The sequence below is a fragment of the Equus asinus genome, chromosome 8, assembly GCF_041296235.1.
Source record: "Equus asinus isolate D_3611 breed Donkey chromosome 8, EquAss-T2T_v2, whole genome shotgun sequence".
Classification (NCBI taxonomy): Eukaryota; Metazoa; Chordata; class Mammalia; order Perissodactyla; family Equidae; genus Equus; species Equus asinus.
In genome coordinates this window covers 64,237,486-64,259,821 of record NC_091797.1, presented here as the reverse complement: position 1 = coordinate 64,259,821, position 22,336 = coordinate 64,237,486, and the positions used below count along the sequence as shown (strand labels likewise).

Here is a 22,336-nt window from a genome sequence, read left to right as displayed (position 1 = left end):
GTCCCACTTACCGCATGTTGACAGCCCCTTACACTGTCTCGGGAATCCCACAAGCCCACGAGAAGGCGGCCTGGCAGGCGGAGGTGTAAAGGTCCTCACCCCGGCGCAGGCATGCGGAGAGCTGAATCGACCCCGGAGCGCGCCCCCTGAGGCAGGACCAATCCTGAAACACGAGCCAGTCTACCAAACTTGCTTCCTCTTTAGGAGACTCTTTACCCCAAACTTGCTTCAGTATGGATGACCACCCACTGGTCACCATTCAAGCTTAAAGAGTAACCCCAAACAAGGCCCCATTTCTGGGTGACTGCTGTGTGCCCAACACTCCTTTTCTTTGCATAGACAGGTCCACTTCCCACCTCTGGAGCAGGATCCAGAGCCTTTACCATCCTTTTCCCCATCCCAGGACCTGCTCCAGTTTGTGAAAGCCTCTGAACTGTAGTGCCCACGGGCTCCTGAAGCTGCTGTCTACTCCAGGGCTGCCTCTCCCGGGGGCGCCCTGAGCCTGCTCAGCCCAGCCTGTGCCAGGCAGCTCCTTCGCCCCTCCTCCCGCCGAGAAGCGAAGCCTCCAGTGGGGGGCGTCCACCCTGTCACAGTATCACTGCATCCGTACACAGACCTTCTCTCTGATCATCCATCAGTAGAGCCAAAGTCGTCAGCCCTGGGCCGAGAGTGTGAGCAATTCTTTATTAGAGACAAGAACCAATTTCCATGAAGACTAGATGGAATAATTAATACAGGCTTTCATAAATATCTAGAAAACATTTTCATCTTGCACATCCTTTTTTGGGGGGGGCTTCTAAGAAAGTTCATAGGGTACTTTCACCAAGAGTTTTTACAATTATAAAATGTTATTCTTTAGGGAACATCTAATACTCCATATAGATCCCAGCAGTGAAAAACCATTTTTAAAGTCTACTCAATCTAATTAAATGCCTTCCTGGTCATCTGTCTGGTGTGTAGCAAGGGGAAGGATACACTTGATTCTGTTATCCTAAAATTAGCCATTTATGAGAATGTGTATACAGGTACCCAAAGTGCTAGTGTCAAGCTCCTGGCTGCTGAGCCGAAAGACCTAAAGGGGTAGTTGATGGGATGGGAAAGACTCGAGGAAATGGAGAGATTTACATGGCCGGGAAGAGAGAAGCAGGGAGAAGTGAGTATGAATGCAAGGTGTGCGTGTCCCATCACGGAAGATGGCCACATGTGGCAGGGAACAGAGTCTCTGAGAGACCCAGGAAGGAAATCTGGGAAATGATGCCCTTCCCCAGCCCTCTGAAAGCCAGTGAGCAGGTGACTCTGAATTCATGGGAGTTGCCTTGCACAGAAGCGGGAGTATCCAGCCACTGGGACTCCAACAGGAGGATCATCTGTTCATTTGGACTTGTGATGGCTTCCACCGCCCTCATTGCTGAGGCACCTGAGGTGAGGGGTTATCCGTAAAACCTTACTCACCTGACAGCTGGTTTCTGGGAGTCTCCTGGGATGGGTGGTGACTGGCCCACTGTTTCTAGAATGCCTTGCTGAGAAGGCAGGCTGAGAAGTGGAAACATAAATGTGAGCCGTTTGAGAAGGTGCAGTCCATCCGCATCCACTGGAGGGTCCAATGAGAGGGTGTGGTGGAGGGTCCAGTGAGGGGGTGTAGTGGAGGGTCCAGTGAGGGGGTGCGGTGGAGGGTCCAGGGAAGGGGTATGGTGGAGGGTCCAGGGAGGGGGTGTGGTGGAGGGTCCAGTGAGGGGGTGCGGTGGCAAAAGGTAGTTACAGCCAGGTGTAACCTGGAGAATTTACCCCCACGTTCTGATTTCTACAGTCTTTTGTGAGTTGTTCCACTTGGTCCTAGTAGCAATAATACCATTACGTAGATGTGGAAACTGAGGCTCAGAGACACCACGTGACTTGCACTCACTGAGACTGTTGAGATTTAAATCCAGTTGTTCACAAAGTTGGACGCGATCTTCAGAGAGCAGAGGCAAAGTGGCATTGACTGGGCCCCTGCCTGGTGTCTCGCGCATCGCTCTTCCCGTGAAGTCCTCTCCGTCCTGCCGGGGCTGGACTTGCCCATTGTAGTGAAGAGGAAGCGAGCTCAGTGTTAAACAATTTGACCAGCTATAAAGTGGTAGGAGCTGGGATTCAAACCTAGTTCTGCCCTCCTCGAGAGCCAGTTTTCTCTCCTCTCTGCTAACCTAGTCCTTTTGTATTAGAGATGAGGAAACAAAGACTCAGGGGTGAAGCAACCCACAGCCAGTTAGAGGAGGAGCTGAGGCTGGAATCTGACCCGCTGCACCGTAAGGCTCTGGGGCCGGGTCATTATGTAATTGTTGCTGCCTTGAAATCAGACGAGACTGTAATGAAGTACCGCGTTAGTTCTTTATAAGCAGCTCTAACATTTAGCAGAACTAAGTGATGAATGAGGCCTGGGACTTCAAAATGCCCAAAAGAGTGATATCAAAGCCTGCAGTCAGGGGTGGATCCGGGTCAGTTCTATATATAGATTTAATTGTTCACCAGCACTTTCAACCAGTGTGTCTGAGCAGCCTCATAAACTCTTTGAAGTCCTGTTTCTCTGTGGGCACCACGCACTGTGCCAGGAATATCTGTGGATGCTAGATCATTAACCCTATTCAGTAACTCATTGTCTGAAGATAGCCCGACTGTGACTCTATTCAAACAAATAAAAAAGTGCAGACCCCTAGTGGCAGCCACCTAAAGTGTGGGCATACAGCCCAAGCAGTGACCAGAGATGGCCTACGCCGCTGAGACGCAAAGCCCACGAGAGCTGCAGGAATGATGGAGATGCAGAGGCTATTCCTAGAGCCCCACTGGCTGTCCCTAGAGCAGTGACAAAAGGAGACACAGACGGAGGAGGGAGTTTCGACAGATGGTCTCTATCCAGGGAGCAGAGGAAGAGATGCTGACGTCAAGAAAAACCGGGGGCTGTGACCCTAGCGATGACTCTATTTCCTGTTCTGAGCTGTGTGGCAGGATTCTGGTGGGAGGAGCACTTATTCATTGTTGAGATTTACTGGTCTCCACTCTTCCCAACTGTTTGAGCATCTGAAGAGATGGGAGGTTCTTGCAAGTAGAAGAGGATACTTTGCAAGGACAATGGTTGGGGCTCAAATGCTGCTGTGACTAGAGTTGTATTTCTTTGCTGTTGCAAATTTTTATAAAGGCAAATTAGTACACCTGTGGAGGTGGATCTCTGACCCTCCTGAGGGTCAAGGATTGGTAAGCAGGTCTGATGCACTGGACCATATTGTAGTGAGGACAGCAGAGTCCAAGAGAGGGCAGTCATCATTAGGAAAGCACTCAGGACCACTGTGAACAGTTGTGCAAGTTTTGCACTGAACACCTCCAGCAGGCACCACTTAGTCTCTTTTGGGATTTGTGCAGTGTATAACGCGCAAATTGTGTGTGATGGCCCTGGGAGTCTAGAATCTTATACAACTCCAGATCACAAAGATCAGAGAAGAAAATTAATTCTAGGCATAGCATATTGCTAATACTGGAATTTACCCTGACCAGCCACCCTGATGTCTTCGTATATCTGGAGGAACGTGGCTTCGGGTTTATTTGAATTTACAGAGCTGCAGCACCAAGCACTAGAACAATCTAGGATACAGGCAATTTGTGGAAGGAATGCACCATTCTCTCCCTCAATTCTCCAGAGCTGGGGTGAATTAACAAAGTTTGCCCCTGAGGCCAGCAGGAGCAGATGGCTAAACAGGGAGCACTGCCCTGTGGGAACTTGGCCCTCAAGCCCTGGTACAGCTGAGCGCAGCACCAGTGTGATCGGCGTCTCCTTGGCGGGGGCGGTGGTGGCCGCGGCCGTGGCCCCAGTTCTGTGGGCTGCGCCAGCTGCGAGGCGGGGCAGAGCTGGAGCCCTGGCTGTGCTGGGGCAGAGCAGCGCCCCGTGAGTCCCCGGCCGTCTGTGAGCCCCGGGGAACCGACCCAGAGTCTGCGCAGGCGGCTCCGGGAGGCTCGCACGCGGGGGAGGGTCTCTGGAGGCAGATAGGGCTCTGCAGGCTCGTCACAGGGAGCCAGGACACGCTCGCTCACACCCGGGGCTGCCGAGGCCAGGGCAGGCCGGCTACGCAGAGCTGTTCCTTCCCCGGAAGTAGGTCTAGGACCAGAAGCGCTTCCCCCTGCATCCCCCGCCCTGCGGAGGGAGGGCGCAGAGGAAAGGCTCCGACAGAGAGAGCGGCGGGCTTTCCGGGGTTAAGGAAGGCCCACGAGGACAAGCAAGTGGGGTCACCAGCCAGCAGGAGAGAAGCAACGAGCGGCGAGCGTCCGGGACAAGTGGGAGGTACTACTCCAGGTCTTACCACCCAGGGTGTCATGACGCGGGGTTGGGTTCACAGCTGTCTAAGAAGAGGACCTTGGCGCCTTGCAGAGTCTTTCCTGAAGCTGCTTCCTCAATGTCTAGTTGTGACCCAAATCAGGAAGAGAACAAAACCCTCCGTCAGGATATGGTGCATGCAGAAAAGCCAGCTTTGCCGGCGCGATAGTTATCACACTAGGTGGGGTGACACTTTCCAGGGCTCTCCAGAAGGTCGGAGTAGAGGGATCTACGAGAATCCAAATGAGGGACAGCCTTCTATAAAAGGAAACACAAATGTGGCCTCTCCTGTCCAGAATGATAAGGCTGAGAGGGAAAATCATAAAGTTTTATCAGATTCATCCAAAGAAAAGAGAGGGCAGTACTGTTTTAGTGCAGCAAGTAGAAAACCTGTGGAATGGTCATAAGAGGAGGTGCCCTGAAAGGCAAGAAGGGCTGGGCTTCTGTCCCACAGGCCAACGTTCCTGTCACTAAGGACAGGCACGCCTTCTCAGGAACTTCCACGGTGACACTGTTGTCAACAGGCATTCTTTGGATGGTTTGCTGAAAGAAGCAAGCATCTCACCCACGTAGCACTTTGTTTTGTTTTAGCATGATTCAGGGAGCAAAGGACATTGGGAGGAATGCTGGGGACAAAATAAGCTGGGCTGTTTGCTGTGGACTCCATACTAATCAAACTCGGAAAATCTAAAAACATCGACCGCAGGAGGTCAGTGCTTCCTAGGAGCCCCCCGGGGACAGAGTCTCAACCAAGAAAGGAAAGCCAGGAAGATCAACCAGGCTGGTTACATTTAGGGGCTCGTAAAAATTCCTGGTGCCATTAGTAATGGAGAAAAAGCCTTCAGTGTAGTTGAAAAAGTATTAGACTACCAGCATTATCCATTTACTGCCTAGATGATTTAATTGGCAATTGATCAGGCTCTGCTCTGTTACATCATTTTTTTTTGTTGTCTCAAATAATTGGCTCCCAGCCTGTGAGACAAAAATCACTGGCAGGCTTCTGAGCCCTCTGCACGGTGCACATCATATGTGGGCTTAGTAAAAATTTCTCATGTGTCATATGTACCACGATTTTTCATATTGGTATTAGTGGGATTAACAAAATACAAATCTAATAGAAAGCATTCCTAAAAGTTGTTGACCCTTTTTATCATGTATTTCCCCAATCAATGGGTGCTAAGTAAATACAAATACTATTATAAATTTATGTTTTTCAAACTATGGTTTAAAAACAATATTTATTGTTACTTTAAATTAGAAAAATAATGGATTTTGATGTACTGTTTCTTGACCAATTGTTATGTGCAAAGCTCTTCACATCTATCTCACAACTATTTTCACAACTATCTCATTTAATACTCATGACAGCATTGCAAGGTGGGCATTATTGTCACCCCATTTTATGGATAAATAAACTGAGGCTTGACGAGCTTCAGTAACTTCCCTGTGGTCCCCCAGGTAATGAGGGGCAGAGCTGGAGCTTGAGGCCACACCAACCTTTACTGTAACCACCGCCCAGCACTACCTCACTAGCTCTGTTGGAGAAGTCAGAAAACTGGGAAGTACAAGGAAACAGAGCTCTCAGAACCCTTCTATCCAGCCATAGGGGTGATAACATTTTAGCTTTTGTCCTTCTGGTCATTTTTCCCATTTTTTTTTCACTGAAGTGGTTTTATGTAACACATTTTGTTTTGTATTTTCATAAGTCATCTTCATATATCAAATTTTTTCCTATAATATCATGCATTGTCCATTGTAAGATTGAACTATGTTTTAGTTGACCATTTCTCTATTTTTGGACATTTAGATATTTTCTAAAGTTCATTATTAAATAATGTTGTGTGGCAGATTGCAAAATCTGCCCACGTAGTATTTGCCTCTTGTCCAGATATGGAGTCTAGGGGGCCGGCCCCGTGGCTGAGTGGTTAAGTTCGCGCACTCCGCTGTGGCAGCCCAGGGCTTTGCTGGTTCAGATCCTGGGTGTGGACATGGCACCACTCAGCAGACCACTCTGAGGCGCTGTCCCACATGCCACAACTAGAACGACCCACAACTAAAATATACAACTATGTACTACGGGGATTTGGGGAGAAAAAGCAGAAAGAAAAGAAAAAAAAAAAGATTGGCAACAGTTGTTAGCTCAGGTGCCAATCTTTAAAAAAAAAGAAGATAGGGAGTCTATTTCTCCAACCCTCAGGGCCGTGTGACTTGCTGTGGCCAATGCAATGTTAGCGAGTGTACACAAGCAGAGACTTGAGTGTGCTTGCACACTGGGGATGGCTCTCTAGTTGTTCTTAGGAACCCTACAATTGCCACCATGTAAAGAAGCCCAGGCTAGCCTGGTGGATGATGAGATATCACCCCTGCTGACAGCTTGCCAACTGCCAGACCTGTGAGTGAGGTTACCCTGGATCATCCAGTGGCCAGCCAACTCACCAGCTGACCACAGACACGTGACAGAGCCCAGCAGGAATTGGACAAGCCAAGCCAGATGAGAAGAACCACCCAGCTAACCCACAGAATCTTCAGCTAATTAAATGTCTGCTGTAAGATTTGGGGTAGTTTGTTACACAGCAAAGGCTCACTAATATATGTTGCAAGGAAGGCTCTTGCATATACAAGTTTAAGAGTAGAAGTTACAGGGGCTGGCCCCGTGGCCGAGTGGTTAAGTTCGCGCGCTCCGCTGCAGGCGGCCCAGTGTTCGTTAGTTCGAATCCTGGGCGCGGACATGGCACTGCTCATCAGACCACGCTGAGGCAGCGTCCCACATGCCACAACTAGAAGAACCCACAACGAAGAATACACAACTATGTACCGGGGGGTCTTTGGGGAGAAAAAGGAAAAAATAAAATCTTTAAAAAAAAAAAAAAAAAGAGTAGAAGTTACAGTGAAGAGTGAGAGATGAAGTGAGGCTTAGGAATGGGATTAGGTTTAGAGATGAGGTAAGGAGAAGGTAGGCTGGGGAGGGATAGAGGCAAAAATGGGATGAGCATTTATGATGGAGATGGGAGGCTGAAGAATAAGGATATCTGTGTGCATTTACTTGGTAATTTTCAAAATCTGGACGTTCATTGGTTTATTATGGTGCACCAAAATGTCACATACCAGTGAGTGCATATTTTAGCACAAATTCACCAACAACACATCACATTCTTTTTCCTCTTTGCGAGTATGATGAGTGCACATGATATCTGCCTATTTTGATTTTGCACACTTTGATTACTGGTGGAGTTGAATTTTTTTTCCCAGGGTTACTGTTTATTTTTTTTTCCCTGTTCATATTGTTGGTCCAGTTTACCACTGAATGTTTCTTTTTTCTCTTTTTTTTGTGAGGAAGATTGTCGCTGAGCTACCATCTGTGCCAGTCTTCCTCTGTTTTAAGTAGGACGCCACCACAGCGTGGCCTGACAAGTCGTGCTGGGTCTGCACCTGGGATCTGAGCCTGCAAAGCCCAGGTCACTGAAGTGGAGTGCATGAACACAACCACTGCCTCACTGGGCCAGCCCCCATTGCACTTTTTGTAATTGCAATAGTTTTATATTTCTTTTGGATACCTGGTGGCATAAGCACTCCCTTGTCCCAATCGCTGCTTATTATTCTTTTCAAGTTTTTCTCGGCAGTTCTTGGCCATTTTTTCTTCCCGATAAACTTGAGAATCACTTTATCAGATTCTAAAAAAAAAAAAAATAAATGCCTGGGAATCCTGGTCTTTAATCATTATTTACATTTTTCTTGTGGTTTACCTTTTCACCTCTTTAAGTCTTATTTGTCCAGGGGGCTTGTGCACTTCCTAAAGACAACAGTCATGTCTTATATTGTGTCTTTGACTCTCTGCAATGCCTGGTGCATAGAAAATGACCCGTATTTGTGTGTTGACATAGGAAACACTCCCCGGAAACGTATATCACCAGAGCTTGAAAATGTATATATTTTTAAACTACCTACCAAAAGAGGGAAATAATAGTGGAATCTATACATCTAATTTCAAAATGTATTTTCAACAAACCCAAGTGAAATATTTTTAAAAATTGAAATGTTCCTCAACATTTAAAGGATTCTATGCACTATAAATTAATAGATCAAATTTGAAATTAATGCCAAAAATTTATCTAAAGACCTTTTGTACTTGGCTTTTTATCATTATGTTGAATACTACTAAGTCTGAGTAAGCCATTACTTGGACTTTGCATTACTTTGCATTTTGTGTGTGTGTGTGTGTCTGTGATGAAATTTAGTAAGAGTGACTTCTCTTCTAAGAATGTCTCCATATAATAGTGCTGGGAAAACTGGACAGCCACATGCAAAAGATTGAAAATTGACCATTCTTTTTCACCACACACCAAAATAAACTCAAAATGGATCAAAGACCTAAAGATTAGGCCTGAGACAATAAGTCTTTTGGAAGAGAATATAGGCAGAACACTCTTTGACATCAGTCTCAAAAGAATCTTTTCAGACACTATAACTCCTCAGTTGAGGGAAACAATAGAAAGAATAAACAAATGGGACTTCATCAGACTAAAGAGCTTCTTCAAGGCAAGGGAAAACAGGATTGAAACAAAAAAACAGCTCACAAATTGGGAAAAAATATTTACAAGCCACTTATCTGACAAAGGGTTAATCTCCATAATATACAAAAAACTCACACTGCTTAACAACAAAAAAACAAACAACCCGATCAAAAAATGGGCAGAGGACATGAACAGACATTTCTCAAAAGAAGATATGAATATGGCCAATAGACACATGAAAAGATGTTCATCATTGCTAATCATCAGGGAAATGCAAATCAAAACTACACTAAGATATCACCTTACACCCGTTAGATTGGCAAAAACATCCAAAACCAAGAGTGACAAATGTTGGAGAGGTTGTGGAGAAAAAGGAACCCTCATACACTGTTGGTGGGAATGCAAACTGGTACAGCCACTATGGAAAACAGTATGGAGATTTTTCAAAAAGTTAAAAATAGAAATACCCTATGACCCAGCCATCCCATTACTGGGTATCTATCCTAAGAACCTGATATCAGAAATCTCAAGAGTCCGTTGCACCCCTATGTTCATCGCAGCATTATTTACAATAGCCAAGATGTGGAACCAGCCTACATGCCCAGAAACTGATGATTGGATAAAGAAGATGTGGTATATATACACAATGGAATACTACTCAGCCATAAAAAAAGACAAAATTGGCCCATTCACAACAACGTGGATGGACCTCGAGGGTATTATGTTAAGCGAAATAAGCCAGTCAGAGAAAGACGAACTCTATATGACTCCACTCATAGGTGGAAGTTAGTATATTGACAAGGAGATCTGATCGGTGGTTACCAGGGAAAAGGGGGGGTGGGGGGAGGGCACAAAGGGGGAAGTGGTGTACCCACAACATGACTAACAAAAATGTACAACTGAAATCTCACAAGGTTGTAATCTATCATAACATTAATAAAAAAAAAATGGGATATTTGGACAGAGAGACATACACACATACAGCAGAACACCATGTAAAGATTGGAGTTATGCTGCCACAAGCCAAGAAACTACCAGAAGCTAGGAGAGGAATGCAATACATCCTTTCTTATGGCCTTCACAGGGAGCATGACCCTGCCAACAACTTGATCTCAGACATCTGGTCCCCAGAACACAGAATCTGTGGTATATTGTCATGGTAGCCCTAGGAAATGAATACAACAACTTTGGAAAATAGTCATTGTGACCACAGGAATTGTACATGGATATTGCTGAAGTGGGGCATCAGAATTTGCCACTCCAAAATGTGTCTCTTTGGCTTGATTATCTTTAAGAACAAAAGGCTCAAAAAGGAACTTTGACCTTCCCCTCAACTGCCAAAAGAAATTTAAATAGAAGGCCTGTTCCAGGAAAGCTATTGCCATAGATAACTCTAGGTGTGGTAGACAGGAAGACACCTAGCAAGGCCCATTTTTTTTTTTTAATCAAAGTTCTCTCTCATTGTCCACAGATGGCCTAGCAAACATTTGTTTACCAGACATTTGCTTTTCCATCTCGATGTGAATTGCTTTCCTCCCCTTTGAAGTCCCAAACCACTACCCACAACATCTTCCTTTGTCTTTAGCTGAAGACGATATGTAAGGTGGTGGCTTCAGCCATTTTGGTGAGTTACTCAGTTTTCCTGGGTTACTCCCATGTATACCTGTTATTAAATGTGTTTGATTTTCTCCTGTTAAAAAAAAAAAAAAAGAATGTCTCCATATATAAATTTAAAAAATATAAAGCCTTAAGAAAGTTAAACTAAACCTGTATGGCTGATTCATACTCCTGACTTTTTAACCTCGACTGTATCCATTTGCAGAGAAATCCACAATATGAGAGCTGAAAGTGCCCTCAGAGAGCCAATTCCTTCATTTAACTGACAAGGAAACTGAGACCCAAAACAGTAAGGTCAGGGCATGCAATTAGTTGATGGCAGAACTGGGACTAGCATCAACTCTGCTGACTCCTATCGAGTGATATTTCCATTACATTATGCTGTGATATTGCAAATTTCTTGACCTTTTCTCAAAACCAAGTTAATTTAATGTTACTTTTTCAGAAGCACGCCTTGTAAAATTTTTGCCCTTGTTTTGGGAGGGAGAGTGTCATGGAACCAAACAAACTAATAACAAAAGCCCTAAAACTCTAAAAAGATGAGTTTTTGCTAAAAGATAAAACGACTCTTTAAAAAGAGCAAGATCACTTTCAAAACAAAATGGCAGCCCAATAAAGCTATTGAAGATTATGTATAGTGGGCATAAAAAGTGAACAGAGGGAGAAAGAGAAAGTGTGGCACTGTGCACCAAGGGAGAAGTGACGCCCCACAAACAATACGACGCCAAGTCCATCAGGCTAACGGGGCGGGGGGACAAAGGTGTTCAAGCCGTACTGAAGGAGAGAGGAGAGAATGACACACACTCAGAGCAGCTCTCTGTCTCACAGGATGTCACCAGCCACTTCAACCGCTGAGATAGATCCTGGCTAAAGCACGGTGTGACGAGGGGCTTCCTCCGCTATGCAGAAGACAGCTTGATGACCTAGCGAGTGAGTGAACTAACCTGAGGAGAAGAGCCCCTGATCAAAGGCAACGCAGCAGACAGTCATCTGACCAGAGACCACGCATCATCCTGAGCCAGGTAAGAGTGAGTTACAAAGATGAATGACAGGCAGGTGACCCACAGCTCTTTAAATTTTGTAGAGCAAGTCGGGAACTCACAGATCCAGGCATTTTACTTCAAGTGAAAGGGAAATAGTTATTTTCACTTTTAGAAAAATAAACACCAGGAAGAGCGTGAACTAGAGTAGTGCACCCTGTTCATGAGGATGAAGTTCTGGGGCACACCAACCGCTCCCTAACGCTTGCATAATTGTTGATCAAATGAGCTTAGCTTATCTCGATTTCTTCTTTTTACAAGTTGGGTAAAAAGTCTTTGCTCAAACCAGGGAGAAAATAAATATGAAGGTTGTTCCCTGAAAGACAGGCTTCTCTGGCATGTCCAAATTATTTAGCTTGAAACATTATAATGAATGGTTTTTGAAAGAAGCAATGCCGAGTTTAAAAAAAGAAGAATGATTCTACCTCATGCCATATGAAAATCAATTCCAGGGTGGATTGTAGATTTAAATGTGAAGGGTAAAACAATAAAGCACTATAAAATGATATAGGAAAATATCTTCATGACTCTTGCCATAGACAAATATTTCTCAGACAGGACAAACAAAAAGCACTGATTTTTTTTTTTCTTTTTGTGAGGAAGATTGGACTGAGCTAACATCTATTGCCACTCTTCCTCTATTTTATGTGGGATGCTGCCACAGCATGGCTTGAGGAGTGGTGCTAAGTCCACACCTGGGATCCAAACCTACAGACCCTGGGCTGCCAAAGTGGAGCACACAAACTTAACCACTATGCCACTGGGCCAGCCCCAAAAGCACTGATCTTAAAGGAAAGACTGATAATCTGGACTGCATTACAATTAAGAACTTCTGATCAACAAAAGACACACTATTAGGGGAGAGATTGAAAAGACAAACCACAGAGTGGGAGGAGAGATTTGCGATATGTATATTCAACAAAAGACTTGTGCCCAGAATATATAAAGAAATCCTACAAATCAATAAGAAAATGACAGATAAGTCAACTTTTAAAAAAGGTAAGTCTGGAACAGTTGCCTCATCCAAGAAGGTATCCAAATTGCCAAGAGGCATGTGAAAAAGTATTCAACATTACTGTTCATCAGGGAAAAGTAAATTAAAGCTCCAGTGAGATTTCACCACATACCTGCCAAAATGGATAATATTAAAAAGACAAACTATATCAACAGTTGGTAAAGATGCAAAGTAATTAGAACTCCAATACACTGCTGGTGAGAATGTAAACTCGTACAACCACGTTGGAAATTTCTCTGATGGTATCTACTAAATTTGAACACATGCAAAGCCTGTGATCCAGCAATTCTACTCTTAGGTTTGTGTTACAAATGTGCACCAAAAGACATGCACAGAAATGTTCATAATGAATCTTATTCATTATAGCTCCTAACTGAAGACAAACCAAGTGTTCATCAACAACAGAATGCATAAAGTGTTCTATATTCATTCAATGGAATACTATACAGCAATGAAAAGGAACAAACAACTGTTACCACAACATGGAGGACTCTCTCAAACACAACTTTGAACAAAAGAAACCAGACATAAAAGAGCACATGCTGTGTTAATTCCTTTAATATAGAGTCCAATAACAGGCAAACTCACTTCTATGGCCGTAGAAGTAAGATCATGGTTACTTTTTGGAGGTGGGTGGGTAGTGACTGGGAGGGGCATGTGGAGGGCTTCTTGAGTGTTGATAATATCCTGTTTTCTGATCTGGATTGGCTTACACAGGAATGTTCACTTTGTGAAAATTCATCGAGCTGTTCATTTAGGATTTGTGCACTTTTCTGTAGTAATTATACCTCAATCAAAAATTTATCTAAAATTGGTTGCACAACAACAACACGTATATATATTATATATATGCTATATGTATATAATATACATTACTGTATATATATATGCACACTACTGAACCGTACACTTAAAAATGGTCAAAATTGTTAATTTTCTGTTAGGTGTATTTCACTATAATTAAATTTTTTTTAAAAAAAACGAAGGAACCAACCCTGCTGACGCCTTGTTTTTGGACTTCTGAAATATTTTCAACAAAAATATTTTCTAATAAAAATTTATCTAAATTTAAATAAGGGAGTTTCACTCCGTATATTAGAGCTCGTAGAAAAAAATACAGCCCTCCACTGGGACTCACCAAGCCCTGAGACTGGGTCAAGCAGATAGACTTGAAAACCAACTCCCAGTGTGGGTGCCTGGAGGCCCCTGGAGGGGCAGCTTAGCCTGGACAAGTGCAGAGGGCCCGTGCACAGAGGGCGCCTGTCGAGACAGAGCTCTGACCGGTCATTGTTTTCCTCATCGCCATGGCGTACGGTTGAACTGATGCCAGGAGCTGACCTCAGCTGCAGTCCCCGCAGACCGTGTCCAGAATGCACTGAGGGTTTGGACCAGATCACAGCTCCGCAAGGCCGCAGTCCCAGCTCTGCCGCTGACCTCACCAGCAGCATTCTTTAGAGCACTCATCATCATTTGCAAGGAGTCTGAGGGGAAAGCACGTGGGGCTGTGCTGGTCGAACATCCCATCCATTCATCCAGCCACTTGTTCATTCATCCAACAAATCTTTGTCGAGTATCTGCACGTTCAAGGCACTCTGCTTGGTTTTCTACAATAGAAAGAAGCTCCAGGCTCCATGGAGATCACCTTATTTTTCAGAGATGTCAAAAGTTTACCTCGTATGGACAACATAGGATATGGCTATCCCCTGGAAGGAATTGGTGGGACACAAACAAAAGGTAAATTTCTGCTGCTTTCCCTCTGACGTTCTCTGCCCTCCCTAATCGCTGCCTGTGTCTGCTTCCAGAACGCCCATCCTGGGATGGGAAGTAGGCAAGAGGAGCAGAGAGCAGAGGAGGCTTAATTTCACTTGTATCAGTGGTGGGCACAGAAATCCTGTCCTCTTCTTTAGGGTAGTAGATGCCCTGGGGATTTCCTACATGTAGTCACTTCTCCAGACCAGGTCCCTTCTAGAAAAGAAGCTATGGCTTCACAGTTTGGTTGCTTGTCCAACATCTGTTTCCTGTACACACCTGTCCTCCTTTGGAGCAGAATCCTGCTTTTGCTGCTAAGATCTCTTTCCTCATCTGTGCATGTTTCAGGGGAGGCCCCAGCCTCGACTCCGGCCCTGGCCCACAGGCAGATCCTGAGAGGTCAAAGCCAGTGGCGGTGTTCCCCTCTTCCTTTGCCAGCAGCTGGTTTAAGATGGGTTTGTTAGGCTTGTTAGTCTGAGACCCAAGGGGACCTCTGCCGGGGGCTTCTGGGAGAGTTTGCTGTCTTATATGGAGATTGTGGATCTACGATGCCTGGGCTGCTGCAGCCCGTCTTTCCACCAGTCTGGGGATAAAGCCCACCCTGGGGACGGCCGAGCAGAAAGAAGCTGGCCTGTTCTGAAATTGTGAAACGACTGAATGAACCAACTCTGGAGACCCAGTCTGAGCTCCTTGTGCTGGAGAGAATACTTCTCCTTATTACTTAAGCCTATTTGAGGCAGGGTTTTTCCAGTAGTTACAGAATCCTGACTGATGCGGAAACTCCATGAGCAAGGTTAGAAATCCCCTTGTAGTAGCTGAGTGAAGTGGAGCCGAGACACAAGGGCAATTGAGGTTCCGCAAAACCTGCTTCAGACCCCTGACCCTCTGGTTTTCTGTTTGCATTCAGGGTCAAGAGGAGAATGGCAGGCACATTGGAATCAACACATCTGTTTAGAAGGGGCCACACAACACATGTGCTAATGGACCTAGATTTGACTGAATTACTTCCTGTTCGTGAATCTTCTGCTGGAGAAGCAACTTTGTCAATTTGCTATCCCTCCTTTAAGGCCTCTTTGAAAGCACAGTGAAATGAATCTCATGGCTGGGGCATCCTGGGGAAGCTGTTAGCCACGTTCCCAACTGCAGCCAGAGGTTCCCCTCAGCCCTCTCCTCTATCAGTCTCAACCAGCATGGCTGGGACAGGGTCCTGAAATCTGCGCTTTTAATGAGCTCCGCAGGTGGTCCTGAAGTAGATGCTCCAGGGGCTTTCTTGGGGAACGTTGATCTAACACACCCCAGACCGAGGCTGGCTGTTTCTCCAGAAGTAGCCTGGGGTGAGGGAAAGCTGGGGCATTGAAACCAAGGCTCTGTCATTCTTAGCCGCCTGACCCAGCCTCACGGCATCGCAGTTTCTTCGTATGTAAAACAGGACTAACAGTACCAGCTCCCCGGTGGTGAGGATGAAATACTGAATGAAAACTGCACATTCCTGCTCGGTTCGCTAATCGATGTATTGCTTCCACAGGCTCTTCAGGAACAGGGCCGGTCCGATGCCCACAGGATGTGCCAGCGTCTGGTCTCCCCGGTGGGCCCAGGCTGTCATAAATCCAGCCAGCTGAGCTTTCCATCACGTGCCAGAGCAGAAGCAGCTTCCTGCACACCTTCTGTTTAGGGCACACCTGTTCCCCTGGGGCCAGCCTCTTGCTAAAGCCGCCCTAGGTTTCTGAATATTGCTCCCCAGAAGCAGTTCACAACAATTAAAGTGAGGAAAAGGGACTCTCCTACTTAGGGACTAGTGCACCAGCCTCTTCCCTCCTTCATAGGAAAGATGGGGAGGGGAATGAAGGAGGAGAGGAAGGGAATTGGCAAAAATCAGCCTCCAGCTGACTCCCAGGCAATTATGCCTCCAGCACACACTTACTGAACACTTACTATGCATCAGACACTGGGCAATGAGTCCACATTTGCCTCTGGCCCCGGTCACCCTCTTCCACCCTTCTGCTTGTAAAAATGCACTGAGAACCAGAGTCTGGAGGAGAACGAGGTAACACTTGGAAGTTTCAGTTGGCCTCGATTTCCGCTTTTTACCTCCCTTTCTGAGATTCTCTCTTCTCCAGCCTTCAGGCACCAGGCAGTGCCCTCATGATGTCTCCTGGTTTGGGGTCTTGCCTTGTGCTCTTCCCTGGGGGACCTGGCTGCTCAGGAATGCTCAGAGTTAGTGGTATAAACCAACACTTCTCCGCCACAGCCCCCTGGTGTGCCTCAAGTGATGTGCTGCGAAGAGCAGTGAAGACGGAACTCATGTGAAGCTCGCAAATGCCTTAGTCTTTAAAGGATTCGTTAGAGCCAATTCAAGGTCATCCCTAACTTCACACCCCTGTCAATTGTCTGTGCTCCATCCTGGTCTCACGAGCGGACTTAGAGACAGTGCCGAGAGTTTGCACAAACCGCTGTCTACTCATCTGTCGTGGTGGTCAGGGCAGATGGGGCAAAGGAGGACCCCGTGGGCAGCCCCAATCGATGCTGCTTGACTTTCACTTTTCTCTAGTCTTCAAGAGAGGGAAGAAAATCCCTTCTAATCCAGTGAGAATTGTCTATGTAGAAAAGAATGATGATGCTGATCTTCAGCCTTCTCCTCCCAGGTCACCTCCATTCTTGGCCTTTCCTGACCAGGACCATCCCCTGTCCTTGATCTCTTTTGTGTCCCACTTGTCCTCTTTGATATCTTTGCAGTTTGGGTCGTGTTCACAACTTGACATTGTACATCGAGAGTCTGACTAATGCCCAAAGGAACGGAATTGCTTCAAGCCGTTGCTTAATATATTTCTTTTAATACTTTTCAGGATTCAGCTGGTCAGTGGACAAAAGAGCCCAATTAAACCACCAAGCTGCAGCAAACGCGCTCAGGAAGGGCCTCAGCACAGGCCTGGAGCACTGAAGAACGTCTCCTCAGTGCGGGCTTTGGGAACAGCCTTCAGGCAGACAGTGAGGCCCCGCACAGCCTCTGCTCCTGGAAAAGCCCTGAAGGCCTGTGCGATGTGCCCTTGGGATGATACTGGGGTCTCCTAAGGCTCCACCCTAGGTGGGCCCCGTTGCCTCCTCCGTTCACCCTTCCCCAGCCACATCAGGTACCAGGGCAGTCCCATCCTCAGAGCAGGCTGCAGGCTGTGAGGCTCCTGGAGCTGGGTCTGTGCTATCCCGTTAGCCTGGGATGCTGCCTTCTCTACCCCTCAATGATCACAACCCATCTCTCCCCTCAAGGTGCCGTTCAAACGCTCCTTTTCTGCAGCCCCCGTCTCCTCCTGTTGCGATCCTAGAGCACATTGCTTGCATGTTGCTGAACAGATGCCCATCCTGATCTGGGATTCAGTAGTGGTCTCCACCGCCACCCTTCCCACCAAGCTACTCTGCCACTTCCCTCAAGGGGAGAGACAGGTAGGGGAACTTCATCTACAGACTGCCTGTCACTTGCCGGGCACCGTGCTGGTTGCTATATGAGAATACCATTTAATCCCCGTGTCCACTGCAAGGCAGTCATTGTCATACCCATTTTACAGATGAGATTTGCCAAATAAAGGCAGAGAGCCAGAATTACAGTTTAAACTCAAGTCTGACTCTTGCAACAACCGTGTTAGTAATTGTCTATTAATCTTTGTTTGGCCTTGTCACCTGGCACAGGCCTTGCCCACAAACAATTCCCAGTAAATGTTGGTGAGTGGAGCGTGTGATCCCGGAGTGCTGAAGGAAAGCAAAGTGGGCATCTGGACTGAGTTAGGCTTTGACGTAACTTTCTAAAGAGGCTATTTGCACTTTCAAAGGGGGAGGGTTAAAAGAAACAACCGAAGGAATCTCTACGTGGTAGAAGGTAGCAATGTTCTGTGATGCTTCTCCCCACCTCCTTCCCTGAGCCGGCTGGTCAGAATGGGACAGAATGAGTAGTTTTCCTTTGCCCTGCAGAAGCCAAATGCTCTGCCTCACCCATGTGGGACCCCGTATGGGGTTCCCTACGACCCCTCGCTTCTTCTGTGTTCTCAGCAGAGTATGTTTGATGCTCTCATTTGGGCAGAATGCAAGATGAGCATCTCTGCCGCCCACGTCTCTTCCTCCCCGTGGGGCCACAGGAGCCAGGTTGCTGCCTGGGCTCCTTCAGTCCTGGCCTCAGCACCGACACGCCCCGCAACCTCTTCAGGAGTGCATCTCCTTCCGGGGAGCAAGGTGGTTTCCCCGCCCATCATTAGCTGCTGCGACTTCAGGGCTGGACGCCTGCCAGCCGTCTCTTCCCGCCTTCTCCACTCTGCTTCTATCTGTCATCTGATGGCTGGAAGCCACGAGCCCTCTCCAAGGCAGTCTACTTAGGATTGCCTCCTCCGCCAAAGTCAGAAACCAGCTGCACAGGGTTTGCTCAACCCCATGGGGTGTGGTGCAGAGGGAGGCAATGCCACCGCCAGGCCCCCGAGGATGTCAGCGCCTACTTTTAAGCATCCTCCAACCAATCCCCCCCAAGTCCTTACCTAAAGGAAGTTTCCTCAGAGCCGCTCAGCAGAGCGAAGGGCCCAGCCTTTCACCCACTCGCTCACTCCTTCATCAGTGTGGCGTTTGTTCATGCACTGCCAATTCCACAAGCATCTATTCTCTTCTCTTCCACAAACATTTACATCTGGCTCTTCATTCCAGAATTTCTGCTGAGTCACAACTGTGAGCTGGCAGTGAGGTGTCTGTTCAGTTCTCTAAATCTGCTTCCCTGGGTTTGGCTTCACCTTGGCCGTTTGACCTTGACCTGATTGATTTCAGAGAAGCTGTTGGAATTGGGCGGAAGGCAGCGGGGTGCACGGAGGAAGGTGGCTTAGCTTCAGAGGGGCCACTCGGGGCCTGCGGCTGGAGCAGTTCACTCTGAATGGGAGCCTTTGTCCTCTGCTGGCACTACCCTGGTGGGGCTGAGAATGTGTGCCTGGCCCTGTGGCCTCACGAGGGCCGGAGGCATGACAGGTCGCTGCGACTTCTGGCATGAAGGAGGAGTTGCAGGCTCGTGGCCCTCGGGCATGGCTCCCGGCCCTGCCACTCACTCACTCAGAATTCCCCTCGGATTTGGAGATCTGTGAGCAAAGTGACAAAACATCATTATTTTCTCTCAGTGTAAACATTCTTTTTCTTGGGTTTTTTTTTGGGAGCAAAACAAAATTAAAAGGAAAAAGAGCCAAAAGTAGCAACACCCAGGGCTAAACTGTAGGCCTGAGGAAAACAAACACAGTTAGAAATATGTTCGCTGTCTCTCTGATGGCTGTGTGATTTTGAGCAAGTTATTTAACTTCTCTGGGCCTTGTGCTGCTTATAAGATCCAACATTGCTGCTGTAAGGAATAGCTCTTTGTGGATGCGTGTGTGCCTTCATTTATATGGTTTTCTGAGCCTTCTTACAAAAACAGTATAAAAAGCCCTAAAGGCACTAAATAATGTTGTATACCATGCTGTGGGTGGTAGTGTGGTATTGCATTCAAGGAGCCAAGCTTGCTGTTATTTTCTGTTTTTCCGGAAAGTTAACGGGAAACACAGAGTTCTATTGTTAAGCAAACCTTCTCCTTTTCTAGTGGGGCGAATTCTCCCGGTGCACGCCCAGCCGAACGGCGTCAAGTCCCTGGCTTTGCCTGTTGAGATACCAGAACCTTTGGAAAAGCTCCCGGAGCTGTTTTGCTCTCAGCAGAGACAGAAAACTCCAGCAGAGAGAGCAGACTCCAGCATGAGAGGAGATGAGGTAGCTGGGTTTTGTTACTCAGCAATCAACAAAAATGAGGCAAATGAGAGAGCCTTCCAAAAAAATACTCCTACTTTCCAGGGAGAAACATCATTTGAGATGTTACACTGTTTGCCATTTGACTGTCTGAATTCATACCCCACGCAAGTGGAAGAGTCAGGCAGGTGTACGTAAGGGGAAGACCAACCCAGGAAGCGGGAACGTTAGACTGTGCAAGTCGCGGACCCTGCACCAAGTAGAGTCTACTGCTGGGTGCCAGCCGGGCGACCGCGGCACAAGAAGGACGCATCCGGCCAAGAAGCACAATGTGCCTCACAGATAGTATTTCACTCTTCCCGGATCAGTTCTTCTTGGTGTAGGGTGGGGACGAGCAGGGGAACACATGACCGCCCCCTAGGAGTTTTTCAAACCTCACACACCTCGCTCTTCTCCTCCCTGTCCTTCACAGAGATGTCGGTGCCCTCCTGTTGAGCAACATTGTGCTTTTCGGGGACATTCTCCCAAAGACAGCCCGAGGTACTTCCACGCCATTATGGATCAGGGGATAGCAAAATGAAATTCTGCTGCTTCCCACCAACTAAAACTCCTCCCCAGGGCAGAACCCCAGCCCAGGTGATGGGGTCAGCACTGACTTCTGGGGCTGGTCGGTCTTTATGAATTTGACCCTTTGCATTTAATTAAAAGAAATCATCAGGGCCAGCCCGTGGCCGCGTGGTTGGGTTCACATGCTCTGCTTCGGAGGCCCAGGGTTTCACCGGTTCAGGTCCTGGGCGCGGACATGGCACCAATCGTCGGGCCAAGCTGGGGTGGCATCTCACGTGCCACAACTAGAGGGACCCACAGCTAAAAATACACAGCTATGTGCCGGGGGAGCTTTAGGGAGAAAAAGGAAAAATAAAATCTTAAAAAAAGAGAGAGAGAGAGAAATCGTTTATGCTTACAGGCAATGTGAAGTTATTGGTAGCCGTGGGGGACTGTAAGGTCACGGATAATTGATACCCGCCAATAACCCCCAAACCTCATTTGGATCAGTAATTTCAAGTCCCCTCCAAACAAGCTGTCTTGGAGCTGCTAATACTGTGGGTCCGTCGGCTCGTGGGCTCCTGCTTCAGTCCACCTCCCAGCGGCCGCGCTGAGGACTGAAAAGTCCCCTGGCAGACGGCCAGCCAAGGAAGGAGTGGCAATGTCCCCCAGCGCAGAATAGCTGAGTTGCTGTCTTCATGTGCCCCACTTCAAGTACAACAAATACCAGAAAAACCAAATCCAAAAACCTACAAATCAGTGCACAATGAGCACCGCAAACCCACATGTATTACAAACAGATTCTGCTTCATATACAGGCTCATTATGAGATTCTTTAGGCCAATGGTTATTAATTTCTACAGGCTCTCAGACTCTTTTGAGAAATTAAAGAAAGCTGTGGACCCTCTTCCCAGAAAATGGTGTTCACACATATATAAATAAAATTTCACTGACCATGTTGGAGGTTTCACAGGACTGCTCAGCAGCTTGTAGATACAATTCAATATATTAGGCCTAATGTGAAGAACAAACAAAAGTAATCCCTTTCTTCTATTAGCTTACAACCTATAAGAAAGAATAGTATCCTATAGAAGACTGACTGTGTTAAAGGTTGTAATAAAAAGCATACAGTGCACCAATAAAATGTATACATAAGTTAATTACATGTATTTTATCAGGTAGCGTGAACAGGTATTAACCAAATCTGTTTGGCTTAAAGACTACACTCTAATATCCTTGTAAAAACTACTTCTCTCTCTCTCTCTCTCTCTCTATATATATATATATATATATACATATCTGTTATTAATATCTGAAGTCGGTTGGGAACCTCTGCATAGCTACTCAAGAGGGCAGAGTGAAGATCAATTATTTCTGACAAGCACAGGGTTGTCGAAAACGACATCACAGAGGACATTAGAATGGAATCCTGAGTGTGATTTGAAAAGAATTTCAGGAGGCGGAAAGACATAACATTAATGTGTTAGGAGCCACAACCATTGGCAGGTGAACCAGCAGGAAACATTCTGCCTCTCTGGGATTGAAAGGCATTGGCACTTATCAAAATTTAGATGCACATCCAATGCCCAGGTGATAGGTCTATTTGAAAGCCATTTTCTCCTGCCTTTCCTCATAATTTCATCTAAAGAAATGTGTTCCCTCCACCAAAGGGGTCCTTGCAAACTCCACCTGAAATGTTTTCGTGGCTCCCCAGGCCGTGGGTACCGATGGCCTCTCCCTAGAGGAGGAGGTTGAAATGAAGTGCCAGGTCGACGTAAGCGCACCTGTGCACGTGTCA

The 22,336-nt window shown here is 46.7% G+C and overlaps 1 long non-coding RNA gene across 4 annotated transcripts; it reads left to right on the top strand.

Moving 5' to 3' along the window:
* The first annotated feature begins 4,153 nt into the window (after positions 1-4,153).
* Positions 4,154-21,695, top strand: LOC123287030 (uncharacterized). 4 transcript variants are annotated; one of them, XR_011505243.1, is made up of 5 exons: positions 4,154-4,303; positions 11,293-11,486; positions 17,112-17,350; positions 17,530-17,703; positions 19,853-21,695. It is a non-coding gene; the product is annotated as an uncharacterized lncRNA (long non-coding RNA). The 4 variants fall into 4 exon arrangements; XR_011505244.1 differs by having other exon boundaries at positions 17,112-17,396; positions 19,853-20,899; XR_011505241.1 differs by lacking the exon at positions 19,853-21,695 and having other exon boundaries at positions 17,530-17,871.
* The last annotated feature ends 641 nt before the right edge of the window (positions 21,696-22,336 follow it).